Genomic DNA, 23189 nt, shown 5'->3' with positions numbered 1-23189 from the left:
GTTCCAGCCCTGACTTCCTTGGTAATGAAGAGCAGTATGGAAGTGTAAGCTGAATAAATCCTTTCCTCCCCAACTTGTTTCTTGGTCATGATGTTTGTGCAGGAATAGAAACCCTGACTAAGACAATGGATATTTATATTCATAGTCTAGGTTTGCTTCTGCATACCTTTCTGTGATTCCTAACACTAAAAAAGGAAGTTGGCCTTTATGATAAACTCTACTTGTTACCAAGAAAGAAGAGAATATATATTGTGTATACAATACACACATACACATACACACACACATGTATAGCGGTAAGTTTGTAGATTGGATTGTTAAAAGCACAAAAATTATTTGATAGGTAAAATGAAATACAATCACCTATTTTTATCTCCTTTATGCACAACTAAAAACCCTATACATTAATATTAAAGAAAAACAGATGACTGAGGAAAGACAGATTTAAGTATTCTATGACTCAGGAAGAAAGGGCTCCCTAACATTCCAAAAGACTGCAAGAGAAGCCTGAACAGAGGAAGTGCTGATGGCCAAAGGTACAAACATCACTAAAAAGATTTGCTTTGTCCTGACAGAGTACAAAAATGGATATTTTCACAATAGAAAAACCTTTTGATAATAATCTTTCTCCATCAAAATACTGGTCAAAAATTAATTCTCCATGCCAAAATACATCAATAAACACATGAAAGTAATTAAGCCTGACCTTCTACAGTTGAAGCAGGGAGATCAATAGACTCCTGGACTTTCACTTCAGCATTTAAGAGAGTCTGTCAGACCCTCTTGTGTTCCTATAACTGAACCCCCGAGGCTGGTATCTTAGTCAGTATTCTACTGCTGTGGAGAGACACCATGACAACAGCTACTCTTATAAAGGGAAACGTCTCATTGGGTCTGGTTTTCAGTTTCAGAGGTTTAGTCCATTATTAGCCTGGCTGGGAACATGATGGCATGTAGGCAGGCATGGTGATGGAGATGGAGCTAAGAGTTCCACATCCAGATCCACAGCAGCAAGAAGAGAGAGAGCCACTGGGCCTGGCTTAGATTCTTGAAACCTTGAAAGCCCAACCCCAGTAGCCCACTTCCTCCAACAAAGGTCTTTGTGCTGGCTTAGGTTGTCAAGCTTGTTCGGAATATACCTGTTACCATTTGCATAGCCATCTCTCTGGTACTACATAGAGTACATCCTTTTGTATAGTTTTTTTTAAAAACTGTTTTTAGTTTCTTGGGTATTACAATATATACACACAATTTTATAACATATTGGCACTTTGTAGGGATTTTTGATAATGTTAGTAGAGAAATGTTATTTCCATTTAGGTAGACATGCCCCCTTTTTTAGAGTATGTTTGTCTTAAATATTTCCTCTAAATACAGTTAAGAATACAATGCACATTGTTGTACTGCTTGCTTCAGTTGTGGGATGTAACATGCAGCGAACTAGACAGGAAGGAATATGGTATTGAATTTATCCATGAGGCATCATGCTGAAAGAAGCAGAGGAAGACTTTTACCTTGTGTCCTAGGGTTTTATTCTTTGAAGAGACACCATGACCATGCAACTTTTTTCAAAAAACTAAAAAACAGTTTATTACAGAATCACAGGAATGCTCATGGCTGGAAGGACCTAGGGAGTGATGGCTGCTGTCACCACCATCATCTGTTCACCTCCATCCACTACTGCAGGGACTGAAGGATAAGGAGTAGTTTCACATAATGGGAAATAACTCAGTTTCCCAACACTGAGAGCGCTGATTTGTATGTTTTAAGGGGGCTGTGAGAATGCACATCCAAGAAATTCTTTTAGGAGCATATTAGTTCAGTCAGAAGGTCTCAAGTCAGACCACTTCATCTCAAGCTGCATGTTGGAAGCTCCGGATTCCACCTAAGGTATCATCTGGAGGTTAAGTGAGTCATGGGCTGACACCTGCAAAGCCTGCAGCTAGACTTCTAGATTGTTCCTTTGCGTGGCTTAGGGTGGCTGCTCCTTGTAATTGAGGGTTATCACCACCTTCAGGTACTCCTCAGGGTCTCTGAGGTCCTGCTCCAACAGCCACACTGTCCCATGGTGGGCACAGGGCTGTCTAGATACTTTTATCTAGAGATCTTGGTGTTGAGGAGGCATTTTGTGTATGGCAAGGACCCACAAAGCCATACAGTAGCCCAAGTGATTGTCACAGTGGATTCCCACATACTCACATTCTTTGTGTATGTCCATGTTAATGAACTCCAGATCCCCCTTATGTGAACTCCTGTTGCCTTCTTTGTAGGACACATGTTTGCCACCTGGGCAGTAACAGAAGGCATAGGAGTCACCTGGCTCAAGTGTTTTGGATTCACAAAGACATTCTCATCTCTCTCATACCATATGCTTTGGGTTGTCATCCAGAGCTAACTGAAGGTTCCTACCTAGGCTGAGAAACACCAGGAACCTGTACTTGTCCTAGTGAATGCCAAAGCCAATACTGGTGGGGATGGTTAGGGGCAGGACCCAGCAGTGCTTCTTCCACTTGTACACTTGCACAGACTTGGATGCTCTTGGAAGGAAGTTCTGCTCACTGAAAAGATGCCCATCCCTGGATTCCAGTTTGAGTGAGAATCTATTTTTCTGGATCCTTGATTCATAGTGGAGGACAAAAGAGGGCTCAACTTCACAGAGATCCTTAGTCATCCCAGATCTGGAGGGTTCCAGTGTCCAGTGGGCAAAGCCTGAAGTGAAGTGGTCATCCAGTTCCACCTTAGTGTCTGAGAGTTTAGCATGGTGGACTGTAGGATGCCTTTAGGGGTGAGGAATCTGCTCTAGGTACCTATAGCTTTCTCAGGAGAACTCAGGGTGTCTTCAGACTCAGAGCTATTATAGTCAGAGTGGAAGGAGCAAGGGAAAGACATGACAGTGTGTGACCATTTCACTTTCTTGGGAGAGGGATAACACAAGAGCCAGAATGGCAGTCTGGGTGATTGCATTCTCTTAGAAAGGCAGGGGCTTGCCACTCTCTGGGCAGAACTTGAATGATACTTTGACACTCTTGCCACAGACTGGACAGAAGGAGATCATGCTTTGTGGACTTGGGGTTTGGTCTTTGGATTACTGGGTTTTCACTCCATCTTGACAACAGCCTTTTCAGTTGCCCAGAGGAAACTTCCAGGCCATGGCAACTCTTATAAAGGAAAACATTTAATTTGGACTGTCTTATGGTTTCAGAGGTTAAGTCCATTATAATTGTGACATGAAGCATAATAGCATGCAGGCACACATAGTGCTGGAGGAAAAATTCAGAGTTCTACATCTCAATTGAGAGGCAGCAGGAGGAAGACTTCATGCCACACTGGGTGGAGCTTGATCATAGGAGACCTCAAAACCCACGCCACAGAGACAAACTTCCTCCAACAAGGCCACACCTACTCCAAAAAGGCCACACTTCCTAAGAGTGTCACTCTCTATCATCCAACCATTCAAACACAGGAGTCTATCGGGTGCATACCTATTCAACCAACACGTTTGTATCAGTAAGTCTAGACTTTACTAACCACACCCAGCTATGGAAGGTGAACAACTATGATTGACTCTCTGTCTTCTGAAATTCATGTGATGACGACTTAATTTGCAAAGCAACATTGTTGATAAGTGCGAGCTTTGAGATGAATGGGTTCCTGCTGTTATTATAGAGGTAGGTCACTTATCCAGGTAGGCTGATCCCTTCCCACCCATCCCTATACATCCAGGCCTAGCTTGGATCTCAGGCTATACACAAGTCCATTCTAGTGAGTGACTCAGGTCCTATCCTATATCATCCTTACATACCCAGGCCTATCTCTGGTAATACAGCTCCTGTATCAGTCTAGGCAGACTCAGACTAGAGGGACAGTCACATATTCTCTTGGTCACTACTGAATTGGAAAGTCCCATCCATCCAAATGAATATCAACAGTAAATGTCTGAAGAACTGACATTTATACCTAATCTGACATCAGCCAAACTTATTCAACAGTAAAGATAAAGTTAAATTTCCACCAAACAGAATCAAGATAGACTTTCATGTCAGACAGACAACCAATGAGAAACCACACTATGGTGCACATTTGTGTCAAATTATACCTGGAAAGAAGACAGATACTCTCTGGATACAGATGTGCTGGGCATATCAAGATAGATGAATCAGTGCAGAAATGTATCCCTGAAGTTTCTAGGTTGTATGATTGGACCTATGGATTATTCCTTGGAACACATCAGTGGTAGACTTAGATGTGGCTGCACAAGAGCAACATAAGAGATGTTCTTCCTGGGATGGCTGTGATTTTGTGTCTTCACTGTGGTAGTGGATACAGTGGATACAGGCACCAACATGTGCAATAAAAATGTGCAGAACCATAGTCATACAGTAAAATGAATGTATATAAAAATGCAAAATCTGGGTGAAACCTGCTAAGTACCACTAGGAATGCACCTGCTTTAAGGCTTTAGTGTAGTTCCCCGGATGGAGAAATGACATAAAGATTACGCAGGACTTTCCGTAAGTTTTCAATTCCCACCTAATCTATAGTAGGCCCAAAATAAGTAGTTTTAAAAAATTAAAAGCAATGGTTCGATGAACTCTAATTTACTTCCTTGTTGTTAAACAGCAGGAATTTAGATTGCAATTCTTTAAATTACAGTAGTTCAAATTAAGGTCAAATTACATTGTAATCTGTGTAACCAATGTTGTGCATCAGGTAGTAGGAAGATGTGGCAAAATAAACACTGTATAAATCACAATAACCATTAGCAATTTACCAACAGACCATTCTGTAATTAGGAGTTCCATATCTCAGGATATTCTTAGACAGATTACACTAATTATGTCTCTCAATCTCCTCCAGGCAACAGGAGTTTTCAGACGCCATCAAGGAATATGACTCATTATAATTATTCATAACTGCACAATATAAATTACTTTTTATTCACTTGTACACTACACACTGTGATATCATAGGATAGTAGTGAAAACATTAAAACAACGTAAAGAAAAGAGGAAGGTACACTAGATGATCATTTGTCATTCTTTATGTAAGATGGCATAGAAGTCCTCTTCTGTGATGTTCTATTTATTTTGTTTCCTTCTTTTTATTTATTTTTTTATTAGGTATTTTCCTCGTTTACATTTTCAATGCTATCCCAAAAGTCCCCATACTCACCCCCCCAATCCCCTACCCACCCACTCCCCCTTTTTGGCCCTGGGGTTCCCCTGTACTGGGGCATATAAAGTTTGCAAGTCCAATGGGCCTCTCTTTGCAGTGATGGCCGACTAGGACATCTTTTGATTTTGTTTCCTTCTTGAGGAACTGCCTTTTTCTGCCGGGCGTGGTGGCACATGCATTTAATCCCAGCACTCGGGAGGCAGTGGATTTCTGAGTTCGAGGACAGCCTGGTCTACAGAGTGAGTGCCAGGACAGCCAGGGCTATACAGAGAAATCCTGTCTCAAAAAACAAAACAAAAAAAAACAAACAAAAAACCAACCAAACAAAAATAGTCATGGAACTGCCTTTTTAGACTTCATCAAAAAAGAGGGGTGAAGTTGTTTACATCTTTTTGATTTCCTGCTGTGTTGCACATGAGCCTGCTGTCTCGCCAGTCTTTCTAAGAGTCCCCAGTATGCAGCAGTAAGTAGTATCACCTTCTGACTTCAGAGACTCACCTCACTCTGGGTGGCAGCTCTATGAATATTTCTCTTATCAATTATTCAATTCTGTTTTTCTTTTTCCTTTCATTTAAAGAAACTTGTAGCTAAGAGTGGCAGTGCATGCCTACTGTGACATTTGAGAGGCTGAAGCAGGAGGATTCAGCCTGGGTCACATAGTGAGGGTATTGTAAATCAAAGGAACCTGAGATTATTTTGGTTCTGAAAAAACAGAATAGAAAAGATGTGTTTGTAGTACCTTAGCAAAGCCTGTTCTTCCAAAGGCATCCACTCCATCTGCCCCAGGGGCTCAGTTTAGAGCGCATTACACCTCTGCCCAGCCCCAGGGGATCAGCTTAAAACCTCTTCATCTTTGCTATAGTCAGGATCCTTTATCTGGGATGTCACGAATGCCAAGAGCAAAGTCAGCCTGCAGCACCTGATCATTGTCAATTCTCCAGGACACTGAAGAAAGTTCCAAACACAACCTTCATCATTCTCACACTGAAGTTTCTTGAGATGTCAAACCAACCTTAGGTGGAAGCAGGAAGATCAGGAAGAGTTCAAGGCCACCTTTAGCTACACAGTAAGATTTAGAACCTTTTTGAATAAACAAAAACCCAATCCAGTCTTGTTCATCATCCCTTAATATTTCAAATTTAGTGACAAAATGGGCTGGGTGCTGTGCTGAATGCTGAATCACACTTATTTGTTACATTTTTCTAGTCTGAAAGACTGAACTTACAATGGAAAGTGGACAGAACACATACAATAGCAACTCAGAGTCACAGCCTTTGCAGCAGATGGCCTATCAGTAAAAGCAACCGCTAGCAGTCTTGTGTGCAGAGCAGCTAAGATTCAGTCAAAGTTTCCTTAACTTTTGACCTACTTCCAGCTCAGTACCAAACTGAGAATAATCAAGTATGCCTCCCAAATCAATGGCATAGGATTCCTGGCTCCTAATTAGCTACCTCTGCTTCCTTCCTTCACACTGCAAAGCCTCCCATTGTGCTGCCTACCTTGGAGTCTTTGGCAAATCTATCCTATCTGCTTACTGTATAGTAGACCATAAATAAGTAGCCTTCACTTTTCTCATTTGAGGGGTTGAACTTATAGTCACAGGCCTATCATTTAGCAACATCATCTGCATCAGGTGCAGTTTCAAAGGATGTGCCTAGAAGTGGCCAGAATCCCTGTCTCCTAAAGTGATGTACGTACCACTAGGTTCTCTTGCTGCCCTGACATCTCTGTGACCATGATTATTTTTATCATGATTAAACAATGTCTGGAGTCTCTCCATCACAGATATCAGTGACTTGCAATCACTTTTCCCTCAGTGACCTCTATTTAAATGATCAGGAATTTTCTTCCTACCAGAAGAAAAAAAAAACAACATAAGGTAATATAATGAAGATTATCAGTTATCTGCTTGGTGATGATCATGAAAAGATACATTTTAATGTATCTTTTCTAGAGCTGAGCATTGGAAACTATTCCAAACTGATCTGAGCAGTGATACACATATGGATGCTCCAGTTGGGACATGTTCAGCAACTATCCCATAAGGAAATGGACTGTCTGAGACATTTCATCAACACTACTTTCTCTATGCTGTTCATCTGTCCCTAATGTGGATGTTTATAAGGAGCTAAAGAGGTCTGCAACCCTATAGGAGGAACAACAATATGAACTAACCAGTACCCCCTAGAATTTGTGTCTCTAGTTACATATGTAGCAGAGGATGGCCTAGTCGGCCATCAGTGGGAGGAGAGGCCCTTGGTCTTGTGAAGATTATATGCACAGGGGAATGCCAGGGCCAGGAAGCAGGAGTGGGTAGGTTGGGGAGCAGGGCAGGGGAAGGGTATAGGGGATTTTCAGAGAGGAAACTAGGAAAGGAGATGGCATTTGAAATGTAAATGAATAAAATATACAATTTTTAAAATATAAATTTTTAAAAAAGAAAAAAAATAAAGCTTTATCGAAAACAAAATGTCTAAGGTGTGCTGTGATTTGAATGAGACATGCCCCTACCACTATCTCACCCCAGTCTCTTGTGTTTGATTATTTGATCTCTAGTTGGCATCACTGTTTTAGAAGGCTGCGGAAACTTTATGTGGTTGAGAATTCACTGGAGGTACCAGTTACTGACCATGGTAAAGTGCGATAGTCTATCCCAAATCCCTGCCATCTCTTGGCTGCTTGAGTGCATGCACCAGATGACTAGCTACCCATGTACCTGTCACTATGCCTTTTTTGTCATGGTGGGACACATATTTTTAAACCATGAGCCATAGTAAATCCATCCCTTTGAAAGCTATTTCTTGCCAGATATTTTATCACAACAACAAGGAAAGTACAAACATATTTGTCGGCTTTACCATTAAAGGCTGTTACAATTGCATGGGTAATTCAAATAACTTGGGAATATTTCAAACAAACTACATGATGGTAAATAATAACAGGTATCAATCAAAAGCTGAGATACTCTGGGGACCTTTAATAATAGACCACAAATCTTCAAGAGGGTGCACCTTGTATTGACAATGTTTCTGGTGATTCATATCTGAGGTTAAGCAGACTTCGTTGTCAGTTCAACATGCTGTGGCTTCATGACCTAGACACTTAACCATATTGAAGCTTTAGCTCTATCTTCTTACCATAATTAAGTTGCTGTTTATACACACTTGTCATTCTTATGATTTCCATCTGTGGTGGTTTGAATATGATTGGACCATGAGAAGTGGCACTATTAGGAGGTGTGGTCTTGTTGAAGGAAATGTGTCACCATGTAGGTGTGCTTTCGGGGCTCCTTGTGCTCATTCTTCTCCCAATTCAGATTTCCTGGCTGCCTTCCTACCTAAATGAAGAGTTACATTTTGGCTTCTCCAGTACCCTGTCTTCCTGCAGGCAGCCATGGTTCCTGTCACACTGAACCTCTGAAACTGTAAGCCAGCCCCAATTAAACGTTGTCTGTTATAAAACTTGCCTTGGTCATGGTATCTTTTCACAGAAATAAAACCCAAACAAAGAATCCACGAACATTTTCATAATTCAATGACTTACATGAATGTTGAGCAATGACAGGAAAGGCCTCTTACAAGTCAAGCGAACTTGGACTTAATGAGGGTGTTATCTCCTGACATGACTAATTACAGTACTGCCCTGGGTGAGGTGATACAGCTCTTCAAATAGTTACCATTTATAATATCTGTGTTATATGATGGAAGGAGAGTAAATAGGGTGAGAGTGCAAATCTTCCCTTAGAGGCAAGGCCAGTTGTGTCAGAGTCAGCACCACAATCATTCTGTCACTAATAACCCATAACCAGTTACTGCACACTGAACAATTATTCTGTCCTCACCAGTGTAACTTGATGAGGTACATTCCTCTGGGGTGTTTACTCCCTGACATTAGATTACCATTACTCTGATTCTTTGCAAATTATTAATCAATGTTCCATTGGAAACACGCAGAGGTCTGGTAAGTGTGAGACATATATCCTATCATGTGCCACAATACTTCTGATATTTATGAGTAAAGTCAATGTATTGAAGCCCTCAGGAAGTCTTGAGATTTTGGAATATGATTTTTCTTCATTTAGTTCAATAAGCTGCAAAGGTTTTTCCTGAAAGGGTTTCTCACAGGTCACATGTTTGACCCATTGTAGCACTGATGTTTCTTGGGTTAATCTATCCAGGCTTGATGTCCACCTGGAATGTGTGATGCTTTTGGACAGCTAGCATAGTGGTTAAGACCAAGATGGCCCCTGTGTTGTTCTTTGCTAAGCTAAATCTGGACTGTGGAGTAATACTATGGAAGTGAGGATATATATCCTTTCTGAGATGAGAGTTCTGTTGATCTGAGCTCCCACTCTGAACCTTATCTTACTTTTCTTAGCATCACTCTGAGGTTAGTGGCATGCCTCGATGATAACATGTCTAACCAGTCTATGGAGTGTCCACTTGATAAGGTGCTGAAGCTGTAGGCTTGGGTTTGGGTGAGTGATCTTGGAGGCAGACTGCCTGTCAGTTGATCTTAAGATAGCTTGACTGTGACTTCCTGAGACACCTAGAACTACCAACAACCAGTTGAGCTACTCATGACTTCTCAGAAATTGAGATATCCCAATGTGTATTGCTTAGCTGAGTTTGGGGACGATGTGTTATGCAGCATAACAAGTTTACTAAGTAACAAGTTTACTAAGTAATTGTTAAAATCTTGGAAATGCAATGGTGTTGAAAGAAATGTTCATTCACTCAATCAAGCTGTATGTTATACTGACTCTATGAACCAGGCTCTGTAACATGGCAAGGCATAACCCCTAACTGGCATTCCCTTCAAGTGGCTAGAAATGTTTACCATCTTAGATGCTATTACCATTCCTCAGAATACCCCTTTCCAAAGAGTCTGGGTGTGCATAGGTCCCAGGCTGTCCCCACTTCTGTGTCCTCCATGCAGCATAGGCTGGCTGGGCACCCTGTGTCCACCCATAGATTGGGGGCAACTCATGAAGTACTAGTGGTTGACTCATCAACTTCCTTTCTCTTATACCAACACAAGCCCAGATGGATAGACTCTTGCCTAGATTCCAATATGCAAAATATGGAAATGTCTTTGTGTATGCTAGGTCAGAACATGAAGGAAAGCTAAGTATCTGAGTGCCTCTGGAACATCAACATGATGTCTAAATCAATGGAAGAGAAACTTAAACTTTTGCATTTTAAGCCCCTGACCACTGAACTTCCTTGTTTTAACAGTATGACTTAGACTATTCTGACATAATTTACAATCATGAAACACAATCTAATAGACATATTTATATATAAACAATATATGATATAACATACATTACATTATTATATATATAATGTATCATATTATATATAATATAAATATATATATACTTATATATAAGTATATTATATATATATTTTTTTTTAATATACATATATATAATTCTTTCCACTCTCTGCTGAGGTAATGCTACCAAGTATCAAAGGGTATCCCAAGACAAGTCTGCTTCTAGTTTAGAAGCTGCATTAATTCTTTCTGTTACTCTCCTGTGTACATTCCTTTTCTTACCACCCCTTCTCATTGTTACTGAATGAGTCCACAAACCATGACCAGAGAGCCATACCTAGCCTACACATAGTTTCTGCAGAGAGTTTTGTGGTGGAATTCAGCCAGACCTATCTGGGTGCTCATCATTCTGGCTGCTTTTGTGCTATGGCGGCAGAAGTGAACAGTTGAGATAGAATGAGTGTTCACTATATTGAAAGAGAAAGTTTTTCAACACTTGGTGTAGAGTAGATGTTTTAGTGGTTGCTTTGTAAAACATATTTGCTCTTGTGATATCTTGAACCTGTGAGCATTAGCACCCTGGAGAATTTCTAGAAGGACTTTTTTTCTGTGATATTTTGCGGAAGAAAAAGAAAATGTTTTTTCCTGAAGCATCCTCCCCCTTCAGAGAGATGTAGATCCATTTAGTCTAGCCCTCTTTAAGCTGCCAGAGAGAGCATATGTCTCAGACTGCAGAGTCTGCTTGGTGGCCTCCAGTATCAGGGAAGAAGATGAAGGGAACTGACTCCACAGCCAGAAGCCAAAACAAAAGGAAAACCTACAACAGGCCAGAAACTCTTGCAGAGCTCGGGAGTAGATGCCTTCCTTGAGACTCTCTCAATGTAGTGCCTCTGTAAAAGTCATTGCATCAAAGCAAGAAGGAAACGTCATAGCAGTTCACTTAGTAGAAAAAAAAATACTTGAAATTCCCTATGCTCTGTTTCTCCTTTTGATTAGCATTAGCTCATCTGGCTGTAGCTCCCATGGAATCACACTGCATCTCTCAGCTGCTTTCCCTGTACATGTACAATAGCTGCAGTGAGCTCTTGCCTGAGGAGGATACACCAAAAGCAATGGGGGGATGCTATAGGGTGGCTTGACAATTTCTCCATGGTTATGGCAGACTCTGAGTTATGTGGGCTTCATGATCTATACCTGCCACCCTTCTTTGGAGGCTCTGGAGGTGTTTGCTGGGCCTCATCACAAGCAGTGAACATATGGAGAAAGCCAGCATTGACCCAGAAGAGGTTGCATATAGCCAGGCAGCTCTGGTAAGGGAGCCTAACATTGGAAAAGCTTGGCCAGGCCTTGTTGGAAAACCAGGCTGACTCAAGCTGGAGGAATTGGAGAGGAAGGCTCAGCGGAAAGAGCTTTGTGTTCAGGAGGAAGTGTTTCATCCTGTCATCTACTGCCTTGTATCTGCAGGACATCCTCCATTATGGAAAGAAAGAGGCAGAGTTCAACTCCTCTTAGCATAGAAATTCTCTAGGTGCAGGTATATTGTAATGTTAAGGTACAGTAACAATCTTCACCATCCTGGCCTTGAAATTTACTTCTGAAATGCTTTCTTCTATGTCTTCACTGAGATGGCTGTAGGCCACCACCTTGCCAAAATAAAGTCTTCTGAAATTTATGCTCCTATGGTTTTGGTAGTGAGCAGGGCTTTATGCAAAGCATCTTACCTTTGTAACGTTTATTTCCCTTGCATCTATCTTGGAACAATTGCCACAAAGAGAATACCAAGTGCCATGACCAGGTGCAGGTGCCACATCCTCTGCTATAGACAACTAGAATGGTCACTAGCAAACTCAAAGGCCCACCACGTATATCATATACAGATAAAATAACTTTTGCTTGCAGGCATTTCCACACATCCTCTTTATGCCTTCTTTCTCTTATAGAAAGATTTCCTGATGCTAAGCCACTAATTCTACCATAGCAGCCACAGGAAAGAAGTTGACAAAAACAGCTTATTCTTGAGCTTTAAAAAGAAAAGAAAAAAATCCACTCTCTGGAAACTAGAAAGAGAAGAGGAACTGCTTAATCACTGTTCTGGATAGCTTTGTGCCAAGTCAACACAAGCTAGAGTTATCCGGAAGAAGAAAACCTCAATAGAGAAAGTGTTTCCATAAGCACAAGCTGTAGGCTAGCCTGTAAGATATCTTCTTAGTTAGTGACTGATGAAGGAGGACACCTGCCTGTTGTGGGTAATGACATCCTTGTGCTAGGGTAACTGGGAATTATATGAGAGCAGGCTGAGCAAGTCTTGGAGAGCAAGCCAATAAGCAGCACTCCATCATGGCCTCTGCATCAGCTTATGCCTCCAGATTCCTGCCCTGTCTCATTTCCTGTCCTGACTTCCTTATAGATGGACTAAGATGTAGAAAGATAAGTAAGCCAAATAAGCCCTTTCCTCTTCAACTTGTTTTTCATCATGGTGTTTCATCACCCTAATTAGGGCAACCACATATTAAAATATTTATAAATTATTAGCTATCTTTACTCTTGGTATTTTCCTCTAAGGTCAAGATGGATGCACGGTGCTACCCTTACCATTTCCGTCGAGCTTGTATACAGAGAACTCTAGTCAGTAAAACTGAGTACTCAAGATAAAGACACAGATGGTAAATAGATTCAACCCCAGGAAGATAAAGAGTGCTTATTTGTAAAATGTCCTTTGTAAGAACTGTTTGTAAAATGTACAAGTATACAAGGCCAGCATACAAAAGATAAACCACTCTTCTGTCGCTATACAAATGATTAGAAATTCAAGCTTAAAAGAATAACACAATTTACAGTATCATCAAAGCATACATCTGGCAAAAGGACAGTATGTGCACACTAAAACTAGAAGCATGGTTGGAAGGACACCAGAAAAGCTTGAACAAATGGAGAAAGGTACACTTAACAGAGCCAAAGCTACATGTAAATATGCTAGCTCTCCCAGCAGGGTATCTGCTAGAGACGGAGACATTGCTCCCAAAATTCAGTGGGAACACAAAGCATTTATCATTGAGAAAATACTTTTGAAGAAGAACAAATGTGCACAGCCAAAAATCTGCATGTGGGGCTTGTTAGAAAGCTACAGGAGCCCAGTAAGTGTGACAGAGACAAACTGACTGAAGAAAAAACTGGGCAGAGTCCTATTCACATAGTATTTGGGAAACTTAAACAACACAGTAGGTAGTCTCTCCAGGAAATGATGCTGAAAGACTAGATATCTAAATAATAGATATACCAAAGTAATATAATAATAATAATAACAATAATAATAACTTCTACCTACTTTTTCCATTACACACAAAATTACCTAAAATTGGTTATTGAACTTAATGTATAACTTCTATAACTTCTAGAACAAAACATAAACAAAAAGATTTAGTGATGTGTTTTTAAATAAAATGGCAAAATCCAATCTAACAAAAGAAAAAATGAATAAACAGTCTTCAGCAAAATTAAATGTCTGGCCGCACAGTGGTGGCACATGCCTTTAATCCCAGCACTTGGGAAGCAGAGTCAGGCAGATTTCTGAGTTCAAGGCCATCCTGGTCTACAGAGTGAGTTCCAGGACAGCCAGGGTTACACAGAGAAACCCTGTCTCAACAAAACAAAACAAAACAAAACAAAACAAAACAAAACAAAACAAAACAAAACAAAACAAAACAAAACAAAACAAAACAAAACAAAAACAATAAAATTGGTGGCAGACTGACCACTATGATTGAAGCAACACATCACTTAGCCCATGAAGATAGGAGCAGTGCTGCTACTAGCATCCTAACTCCTGACCTGAAGACATTTTTCTGTTTCCCATTTAATCCCAGTTTGTAATTCTCCAGTGTTCATTCAGGAAAGTTCTTGATTAGTGTCATCTTGTCATTGTCACTGAAGGATCACAGGCGTTTGCAGTATGTCATAGCCCTTGACTTTGAAGGAACTGGGTTATGACTGTCTTATTTCCAAAGAGAATTCACTTCAAGTGTGTTGGGTTAGGAGTAAGTAATTCGACACCAGTAACTCTCACTCTTCCAAACTAACACCAAAATCAATCAAGGAAATGGGGTATTCTTTTGTGCAGAAAATAGCACTATGCAGCATGAAGAGGCACAGAAAAGACCAATCACTTAAGATGCTGAAAGAAACTCTTGCAATTTTTGAAGTTTAAAGATTTTAAATTTATAAAGTTATTTTCTAATCTAAAAATACCTATAATAAATGGAATTATTTCTCATTTTGTCACAGAGCTGTCTTTGTGATCTAAAACCGAGTGGCATGGGGATGAGGCCACTCATAAACCTGGGATTCTGGATGCAGAGACAGGAGGATCAAAGGTCCAAGTTCAGCCTGGGTTACAGAGCAAGGTCCTGGGGGTTTTGTTTAGTTCGCTTTCACTTTAATCCTAAATGGAATACATTTCAGCTGTGAAGGAATCTGAAATCATGAAATCTGTAGATAAATAGATGAATCTAGAAAAGCTTATACTAAGTGAGGTAACAGACCCAGAAAAACAAATGCCATGTGTTCTCTCTTGTTTGTGCCTCTGACTTCCAAGTCGTTAGATGTGAGTATATATACAAGAAGGGAAGAAAACATGCCACATGCTAATGGCAATAGAGAGGAATAACAGACATAAGTAATTTAAAGGGGGAAATGGGAAAAATTAGGAAGGAGGTAAACACAGAAGAGAGAGAAGAGGTAAAATAAGGAGTAGGAATGTCTCAAAAAGTAGTAAGAAATCATAGTATTATCAGTTTACTTAGAATTATATTACACACACACACAATAGATAGATAGATAGTTAGATAGATAGATAGATAGATAGATAGATAGATAGATAGATAGATAGATAGATAGATAGATAGAGCAATAGATAGAGTGATAGATAGAGAGAGAAAGAACATATTGTTTAAATTCAATTTTCCTACCTGAGCTGACAATGCTCACTCTGCTACAAAACCTAAGGACCAACCTGTTGCCAGGAATGAGAAGTCTCTTTCAAGTTGTTGGTCAGAGGAGTCCAAGAGACTGCCAAAACATTATAGTCTATTGCTATGGCCCTTAGGTGCCTCCCAGAGTTTGAAGCTAAGTCCCTATTGCTAAAGACCATGCACTTTAGACAGAACCTGAAGGATCCAGGCTGAATTTGACCTGAAAGTCTCCTCACTGAGGATGAGCTTTCATGGTACTAGAAGATGCCATGCAAGCTTCCAAGGGAGAGAAGCAACCAATAGTCCTACCCACAGGATACAGATGAACTACGACAATAACTAGCATGACGCAAAAAACCCTAAGGATGCAATAGTGAAGGGCATATTCTTATGGTAACCAGCATCTCTCTAATTTGACTCCAGCCCAAGAAAGAAATCATGCCTGATACTGAAAAACTCACTCACAGCATGTTCTCCTAACATGCATTTTGGAGGAGAATCTACTTCTTTACAGCATGATCCCTAACTGAAACCTAAATAATCATCCTTGTACCACAGGTAGCTACATCTCTCACTCTTCATCAAAGAGACTTCTCTTTGCAAAATACAGAGCTCATAACAGAAACTATAACCAATCAAAATGCAGAGAATAAGCTATGATGCCCAGCAAATGCTGATTCATCTACAATACAACGTTTGTACCTTATTCTCAAATAATTATAACTGTGACCAGTGTGTTAAATCTGTAACCCTCTTCAGCAGTCGATTGAACATCTTCTGAAATGGGGTTCTCAAATGAAACCATTCATTTAAGAAGGGATTTAGAGGCTATGCCAGTGCCTGGCAAACACAGAAGTGGATGCTCACAGTCAGCTATTGGATGGAACACAGGGGCCCCAATGGAGGAGCTAGAGAATGTTCCCAAGGAACTGAAGGGGTCTGCAACCCTATAGATGGAACAACAATATGAATTAACCAGTACCCCCAGAGCTCGTGTCTCCAGCTGCATATGTAGCAGAAGATGGCCTAGTTGGCTAACACTGGGAAGAGAGGCCCCTTGGTCTTGCAAACTTTATATGCCCCAATACAGGGAAATGCCAGGGCCAAGAAGCAGGATGGGGGGTAGGGGTGCAGAGTGGGTGGGGTATAGGGAACTTTTGGGATAGCATTTAAAATTTGAAATGTATATAAAGAAAATATCTAATACCAAAAAATGAGGTAGAGATTTAGGAAAGGCTTCCCGAGACCCAGTAAGCATCTATAGATCTGATTCCACACTGTTCTGGGATTTTGTTTATTATTTGCTTCAAAAATAGCAATCATCTTAGGCAGACATGATGGTTCATGCCTTTGGTCCCAGGACTTAGGATCCAGAAGCAGGAGGATCTCTGAGTTTGAATAGTGAGTTCCAGAACAGCCAGAACTATAAAATGAGGCTGTTTCAGCAAAACAAAAGCAAAAAAAATAACATTCTTATAGGCGATAAATGTGGAGAAAGTTCTTGCTTGAAAGATCAAAGACCTCTGGGTCCACAAAACAGCTAACTGAAACAGATGCAGAGACCCACAGGCAAACATTAGACGGAGCTCTGGGAGTATTATGGAAGAGTTGGAGGAAGGAGTGCAACCTGGAGGGCAGAGATGAGAACTCTACAGGAAGACCAACAGAGAATCAACTAACCTGGAAGTTTGGGACTCCTAGAGACTAAACCACCAACAGAAGAGCATTTATGGGTTAGAACTAGCTCCATTCTCTGAATATGTACATATGTAGCAGATGTGTAACTCTGTCTTCATGTGAGTCCCCCAACAACTGGAGTGGGAGCTGTCCCTAAATTTGTTGTCTGCCTGTGGATCCTGCTCCCCTAACTGGGCTAGCTTCCTTGTCTGGCCTCAGTAGAAAAGAATGCACCTAGCCCTACAAAGACTTGATGTGCCAGATTGAGAGGGATACCCAGGGTAGGCCTCCATCCTCTCAGAGGAGAAATGGGGAGGGATGAGGAGAAACAGTGTGAGGGGAACCTGGGAGGAGGGAGTTCAGCAATTGGAACTTAAAGTGAATAAATGAATAAATGGGGGGAGGGGAGGAAGACCTAGGATCAGTGAGTACATTTCACTAGCTCCAATTTTGTTCTCCACAGAGAAGTAGGTTTAAAAATAATGACACCAAAGATAGGTAGAGGGGATATTATTTGCCCTCCATACTCACTAACAATCTGGAAAAAAAAATACATTTCCTTTAGTTTGCAGGGAGTTTGGGCACCTCCTGTACTGTGCCATTTTAGGAGGAAAAATGTTATGGAGTGCAAGGGTCTGTTCTCTTATAGATGCCAGACACAGATGGCCACCTGAGAGCTTCATGTTATATGTGCCCACTCTCTTCCTGTGATGACTTTCAGTGTCACTGAGAAAGATGAGGCAACCTCTCCTGATCACAGGGAACTATCTGAAGCATTGTGGAAGCACTGATGGGACTGTATTAATGATATACATTTTATTTCTCATTTTGAGCACTCTTTCTGATATATACTTTCTATAAACAAGCAGACATAGAATGACTTGATTTGACTTTCTAGTTGACAGCTTCTGGAGTGCTCCCTCTTGCCTTGACTGCTTTAAGTAAACGGAGTGTGGAATGGCCAGTGGTCTGTCCCTCTAGCACTTCACTGATACCCTGAAGTTACAGCTGCCTGGTCTGGTATAGAAATGTGAAACTACTACTCAGCTATTAAAAAAAATGAATTTATGAAATTCCTAGGCAAATGGATGGACCTGGAGGGCATCATCCTGAGTGAGGTAACCCAATCACAAAGGAACTCACACAATATGTATTCACTGATAAGTGGATATTAGCCCAGAAACTTAGGATACCCAACATATAAGATACAATTTGCTAAACGCATGAAATTCAAGAAGAATGAAGACCAAAGTGTGGACACTTTGCCCCTTCTTAGAAATGGTAACAAAACACCCATGGAAGGAGTTACAGAGACAAAATTTGGAACTGTGAAAGGATGGACCATCTAGTGATTGCCATATGCAGGGATCCATCCCATAATCAGCTTCCAAACGGTGACCCCATTGCATACACTAGCAAGATTTTGCTGAAAGGACCCAGATATAGCTGTCCCTTGTGAGACTATGCCGGGGCCTAGCAAACACAGACGTGGATGATCACAGTCAGCTATTGGATGGATCACACGGCCCCCAATGGAGGAGCTAGAGAAATTACCCAAGGAGCTAAAGGGAACTGCAACCCTATAGGTGGAACAACAATATGAACTAACCAGTACCCCGGAGCTCTTGTCTCTAGCTGCATATGTATCAAAAGATGGCCTAGTCGGCCATCACTGCAAAGAGAGGCCCATTGGACTTGCAAACTTTATATGCCCCAGTACAGGGGAACCCCAGGGCCAAAAAGAGGGGGTGGGTGGGTAGGGGATTGGGGGGGTGGGTATGGGGGACTTTTGGGATAGCATTGAAAATGTAAACGAGGAAAATACCTAATAAAAAAATAAATTAAAAAAAAAAAAAAGAAATGTGAAACTACAGCCACATCCAGGAATGTTTCAAGCAATATGTGCTAGTGTTTGTACCAGCTGTTTGCTGTTTCTTAGTTTTTTGGTTGTTTTATTTTTGTTTGTTTGTTCTGTTGATTGGTTGTTTTGTTGTTTGCTTGTTTGGTTTGGTTTGGTTTGGTTTGGTTTGGTTTGGTTTGGTTTGGTTTGGTTTGAGATAGAATATTATGTTACTTTAGACTAACTGATCTCACTATTTTACTGAGTTCTTCATCCTTCTGCCTTTAATTTCCAACTACTAGGAGTAAATATTCTAGACATGTTTGCTATCAAAAGTCACAGGAAACTCTAGTTAACGGCTACACCAAAAAGGAATGCTTCATCTCACAACCTAGAACAGGGAGCACAGTGGTTGGTTCAAAATGGGAATGCTAAGATTGGTGCAGGCACAAACATGCATTTGTATATGAGTTCTGCTGGAATTGGTGAAGACACCTCTTCTCTGATATGTAAAATGGATGCTCAACTGATGAGGTGACAGGCTGGTATACAGCCTTCTGTGTTGCCTCCATTCCATTGATGTTACAGCTTTAGACAGAATGAAAGGCTTCTCCAAACTGAGCAGGCTGAATTGGTGACATAAAAAAGGAGACAGGAGTGACAGCAGGCCAGCAGGCAGCTTGACAGCTGAAGGGGAGATAGAATTGAGCAGTCAGCATGTCAAACTGAAAAGTGAAAACACAATGATGTCATCACTGTCTACATCAACACACACACACAGACATACATATATGCCACACACACACACATACACATCTTTCATACATGTACTACAATACACATATATACCCCCCACATACCACACATACACATCATGCACACATACATACATACACAATATCATCACTCTCTATACCAACACACACACACACATACACCACACACACCCTACATACATACACACCACACACACATACACACATATATCACACACCTATACATATACACACATACCACACACACATACACACATAAACCACACCACACACACACAAATACTATACACACATACACACACATATACACACATGCACACGCAATGATATCATCACTGTCTACAGCAATACATACACACACACACACACACACACACACACACACAAACACACATACACCATAGTATTTAATACAAATTTTGAACAAGCAACATTTTCAAACCAGGAGCATTTATTATAATCATGTGCCAACTAACATTTGAAACATACAGTTTATCTGAAATGTATCTTAATATGGAGGGGTTACTTTTTAAGATCAATTGTGTTTTTATTTAAGTGTATAACAGTATGCCTTGTCCTGAAAGATTGTTGGACTCCCTGGGGATAGGGTTACCAGCAGATACAGATTTCAGGATCTAGAGTCATATCTTCTAGAGGAGCAGCGAATGTTCTTAACTGCTAGCTGTGCATTCAAGTTTTTCTGGAGTTCCAAACATCTATGAAGACCAAGGCTAGAAGCTGCAGCACTACCTGCTGCACAGAAGTATGGAATCCAGACTTCATATCTAAACATAAGAGCTGGGACATTTGTGGAGCTAGTGGCCCTACTACCCAAGTCATGCAGGAGAGTAAATGCTAGGGAGCAACTGCTCCTGTTTGCCTCCTGTCGTGATCATCAACTGAAGAGTTGCTCCTAGCCTATTCACACTTTCTATGTGAGTAGATCAGAAGGATCCCAACCTTCAGTTCACAACACCACATAGGGACTAAGAAGGCCAAGCAATCGAGGTGGGGTGTTTTGCAACCTCTTACAAGATTCTACTGGGATTCAAGAGAAAACTGAGAGATCATTAAAACACTTCCAGAACAGAGGGCACAACACAATCCACATTATCATTGAGAAGCTCCTGTACCCCTCCACAAGTTGAGTCCACAGCCCACTGGGAACGGGCTGCCAGGATACCTACCAAGTGATAGAACACAAAACCATAAACGTACTTAAACTATCATAAGGCTTTTTGTTTGGTTTTTTATTTTGGTGTGTTTGTGTGTGTGTGTGCATGTGTGTTATCTTTCTTAGAACTTGACTACACAATATTATAGTGTTAACACCATAAATGACAATGTTTTATCATAACCTCAAAGCATTAAGTGTGGGTCTTAAACTCAATCCTGCTGTCTTAGGATTTCCACTGTTGTGAAGGAACTCATGAGCAAGGCAACTCTTATAAAGGACAACATTTAATTGGGGTTGGCTTACAGTTTCAGAGGTTCCTTCCATTATCTTCATGGCAGGAAGCCTGGCTGCATTCAGGAAGACCTGGTGCTGAGTGGGAGCTGAGAGTTCTATATTTTGATCCAAAAGCAGCCAGAAAGAGTCTCTTTTGTAGGCAACCAAGAGAAGGGTTTCTTCCACACTCGGCAGAGCTTTAGCATAGGACCTCAAAGCCCACCACCACATTGACACACTTCCTCAAATAAAGCCACGTCTACTCTGACAAGTCCACAGTGCCACTATAGTGCCACTCCCATGGGCCAAGCATATTCAAACCACTACACTTACCTTGGGAAAATAGACAGAAAGTTTTGTTTTGTACATTAGTTAGCAAACTGTTAAACAAAGGAGGAGAAGCATTGTATCTGGGATGTTCTTTTGACCCCAAACCAGCAACTGCTATAATTACTTAGAAAAAGTTCCTTGTGGCAAGATCAAATTCTAGACAGACCTGGGGAAATTAAGAAGAACTAAGAAGGAGGAGGACTGATGCTACAATCGCCGTTCTCTGCACCAAATGACAGTTTTCTGGAACAAAGTTGATAATTAACATTTTTTAAGACTGCAACATTTCAGAAAATACTTTTTTCTAAGATTTAGTTTTCATAGTTTAACAGTGTGTTTGTGTCTATGCATGTGCATGGGAGTGCATGTGAAGACTAAAGTGATCGGCATCAGATCCCCCTGAAGACAGAGCTCGAGGCAATTGTGAGCCACCAGATATGGATGGTGGATGCTAATCACTGGTCCTCTGGCTATTCTCTTAACCTCTGAGTCATCTCTCCAACCCCAAAATACTTAGCCAACTAGAGCATTTCTACCAGTAAGCTGACAGCAACTGCAGCCTTGGCTTATGTCTCTAAGTGCAGTGAAACCTATGCACAAGCACTGTATTCAGCTCTCTCCCTTCCTGCTCACATAAGAGCTTTCCCTGGCCTCAATCTCACTGAATCACCATAATTTACTATGACACACAATTCCCATTGTCATGCTCTACTGTGCCCAAACCAAACCATGGTCCCGTGAAAATTTGTTTTCTTGTTCTACTATGTGGTTATCTGAAATCAAACTTAGCTTGCCAGGCTTGGTGGTAATCACTTTTATCCACTAAGCCACCTTAGAAGCCCTTTATCTTGTATGTTAGGTACATACATGATAGTATATGTGTATGTGTGGGGAAGGAGGGTCTCTCATGGAAGCAGAAGCTTATTGCCTTGGCTAGATAGTCTAGCCAACAAATCCCAGGGATATTCCTGGCTCTGCTTTGAGCTCTCTGGTGACATCCAAAGACTCTTCAAAGTAGTGTTTATAGTCAACAATTAAGAAAGTTAATTTCAAACATGAAATTAGCGCACTTCACTCATTATAGGAAAAAATTAATCAGCTGGGAGTGACACAGACTTTACCAATGACTCTGATTAGAGAGCAAGTAATTCTCTCTTCAAAGTGAAATGAAAGCTGAGAAAACAAACATCTTCTCTTGCCACGACACTGCAAAAGCCAGCCTCACAGGTGAGGTGGCAGACAACTTGGGTTTGTCTATGATATCAGAAAGACAGTTTTCATTTCAGGTAAGTTCTTATAGAATTGGAGGTGATGGAAGCTCTTGCACCACTGAGTATCAGGTGGACAAGTGTCCCCTTCAGTGTTAGAGAGCCTCAAAGGAGACACAACTAGAGGGAGGGCCCCTGCTTTTAACAATGCATAACCTAGGCATGCTGGCACACAGCTGTAGCTACAACACTCTGTGAAAGGTGAAATAAGGAAGATAAAAAGTTCCATATTCAAAGAAAGGAAGAGTAGATAATAGGCAGAAAAGGAAAACGGAGGAAAGGGAAGAAAGAAGGATAAGCCACATGCTAGAATGACTCCATATGTTCTCAAAGGAACTGCAACAGAGGTGCTAGTGTGTGAGTCTAAATGCACAGGGAAATTCAGGAAACTTCTAGATAACCTGACCCTGGAATCATCTGAACACT

The 23189-nt window shown here is 40.9% G+C and overlaps 1 protein-coding gene and 1 pseudogene across 2 annotated transcripts in view; both read right to left on the bottom strand.

The window, feature by feature from the left end:
* Nucleotides 1-23189, bottom strand: part of Gabrg3 (gamma-aminobutyric acid type A receptor subunit gamma3) — a 657289-nt gene that overhangs the window by 336510 nt on the left and 297590 nt on the right. The gene's annotated exons all lie outside the window — the stretch shown is intronic.
* LOC110297843 (serine/threonine-protein kinase VRK3 pseudogene) lies at nucleotides 1886-3055 on the bottom strand (annotated as a pseudogene).

Source organism: Mus caroli, unplaced genomic scaffold, assembly GCF_978045245.1.
Source record: "Mus caroli unplaced genomic scaffold, Mus_caroli_1 scaffold_8, whole genome shotgun sequence".
NCBI classification, from domain to species: domain Eukaryota; kingdom Metazoa; phylum Chordata; class Mammalia; order Rodentia; family Muridae; genus Mus; species Mus caroli.
The sequence above is the reverse complement of the archived record's forward strand: the minus strand, read 5'-3'. Positions and strand labels throughout refer to the sequence as shown.